At 38.8% G+C, this 2,500-nt stretch overlaps 1 long non-coding RNA gene across 1 annotated transcript in view; it reads left to right on the top strand.

Annotated features, from left to right (window-relative positions):
- Window positions 1–2,500, top strand: part of LOC135113923 (uncharacterized) — a 175,537-nt gene that overhangs the window by 128,314 nt on the left and 44,723 nt on the right. The gene's annotated exons all lie outside the window — the stretch shown is intronic.

Below are 2,500 nucleotides of genomic sequence, written 5' to 3'. Positions count from 1 at the left end.
AATCCTCTCAGGCCGCCACTTGTCCTCCTTTCACACACGCCCTGGGCAACATTTTGACAGAAGGATTAAAGAAGATTTGAAATTCTAGCTAATTCTCTCTCACCTCACACTCTCTCTTATCTCTTTCTCTTTCCTGTGTCTCACGCTGGCCTAAACCTTCCCAGACTGACTGACTTTGAGGGATTAACAGGAGAAATGGCCTCGTGCAAACTGACTCAGCCACCTGCAGCTTCCGAGGCGCTTCTGAGAGCCAGGCCAGCGTCCACCATTGAAGAACAGCTGACTACGTGTATTTTGTGATTAAACTGAAGGGAGTGTTGGCTTGAAAGATGACCTGAAGGAAGTGATCGTTTAAGGGTTTTGAGGATGGAATATTACTGTAGGGAACTTAATTTTACTGGAGATGATAACGGAGAAAATGAAGTGAATTTTACAGGAGGGCTGGAATTTTCTGAATGAAGGGAATTTTACTAATAGAATATTATTAGTGAAGCAAATGATCGTTTGAGTGTTGAGAATAGATTATTACTAAAAGAACTTAATTTTGTTGGAGGTGATAAATGGGATAGGGAAGTTAAATTTTACTGAGGTATTGCAATTTACTGAATAAAGCGAATGTTACTAATATAAGAGTATGGTGAGAGATTTTGAGCAATGATGAAGTTATTTTAGTGATTCTCAATATGTGATGGAGATAAATGATGCACCGGAGGAACTACTCAACAGCCGAGTGACAGCCGTAATGATGTGTTTCTGACATGCCTCAATTACTCTACTTAACTGATGTGGATGAATGAACTGAACACAAATTGATGAGTAAATGATGTGTTAAGGCTAGACTGAATGATTGGCAGATTGACTGACTGACTGACTGACTGCTGACCGATGTACTGATTGACTGACTGACTGACCGACCTACTGACTAGCTTATTCAATGACTTTCTATATGAATAGCTAACTGATTAGCTTACTCACCTATTTGTTGACTGATTGATTGGTTGACTGATGCTTCGACTGCATCAGTTAACTGCAGCTAAGCCTAATGCCATACGTTGCTTAGAGCACTGGAAAACAGGCATCTTTGCTAAGACGGGTACCCTAAGCATATACTAATAGGTCTAAATATATGAAAATGAAACATCCATGTAGCTAAAATGTACAATTACAGATATGAGAGACGTTCACTCGAAAAATTTTCAGAAATGAAAAAGCATTAGCTGCAATACTGAACTAACTGAACGAACACAAATGATTGATATAATAAGAAAAGAAAAAAAAAATAATAAACCAACGTAAAATCGTAAAAATACGTGCACCACAAGAGAAAATACCTTCCACATTGAAAAAGAATCAAGTTAAGCTGACTTTTTTAAATGTTTGCCAGCCTTTTCTATAAGTAAAAATATCCATGTAGTTACGTATATATAACAATAAGATACATAAAATTTTCATTCTTATAAATATGTTTTGAAACTGCAATGAAGTGGCCAATTTTCATACGTTTTCTGTACCCTTTGCCAGCCTCCTTCACATGAAAATCTAATTAATAATTAACAAAAAACAACTTGACTGACTGAGTGAGCTTCCCTGAACCTTGACTAAAATTCTATTACTCACCATTGCATATGACCTCCTTGACTAGTGGAATTGACTGAACTTGAGTAATCAAACCAAACTTTAGCTGATGGACAGCTGAGACTCACCACTGGATTTGACGCTTGGTATAATGCAGCGGGTCTTCCGGCAGCTGTTCCCTTGAAGTGATGATATCCATGACTGATTGGACTGAACCTTGAGTGAACAGTTACTACTCACCACTGAATCTGACTTCCTTCCATGCGCGGTGAAAAGGTTCTCATGAGCCTTTGGTACAGAGAGGCCAAGCTCCACCCTTGCCTCCGAGCACGCATGGAGGAGCCCGAGGGATGAGAGGAGCCCGGGGAATGATGGGTCCTCCTCCCCTACCTCACCCTCCTCCACGTCTTCCTCCTCCTCCTCCTCCTCTTCCTCGTCCTCATTCTCCGTGCTTTTTCTCCTCCTCCTTTCCGGTGTGACGTCATAAAACTCCTCCTCCTCGTTGAATTTCTCCTCGTTTATATACACTGTCCGAGGCTCCGTAAATGTGGTCGTCATTGTTATTTGTTTACTCATTCGGTTCTCTATCAATTCTGGCGTTGGAAAACTCAAGTTATTTTTTGTTACGCGTTTTTTCTGTATTTTTGATTTTTTTTTTTAGTGATTCTTAGGTATTTTTTTTTTTTTTCCGTTTTGTTTACATTTACTGTCGTTGTGGGTATTTTCCCTCAATGTTGTACTGATTTTCGTAGCAAGCCTTGTGTTTATGAATTACTGTTTATATTAATTTTATTTTACCACCTTTGCTTCTTACGTGATTTCAGTGAATAACGACGTAACTCATTTACGCATTATTTTTCTTTTTATTTTTATTTTCCTTCTTCGCTGTGTTTTCTTATTTCCTTTCCATCATCTTTTGAATTTT

This window comes from Scylla paramamosain, chromosome 2 (genome assembly GCF_035594125.1).
Source record: "Scylla paramamosain isolate STU-SP2022 chromosome 2, ASM3559412v1, whole genome shotgun sequence".
In the NCBI taxonomy this organism is placed as follows: domain Eukaryota; kingdom Metazoa; phylum Arthropoda; class Malacostraca; order Decapoda; family Portunidae; genus Scylla; species Scylla paramamosain.
The sequence above is the reverse complement of the archived record's forward strand: the minus strand, read 5'-3'. Positions and strand labels throughout refer to the sequence as shown.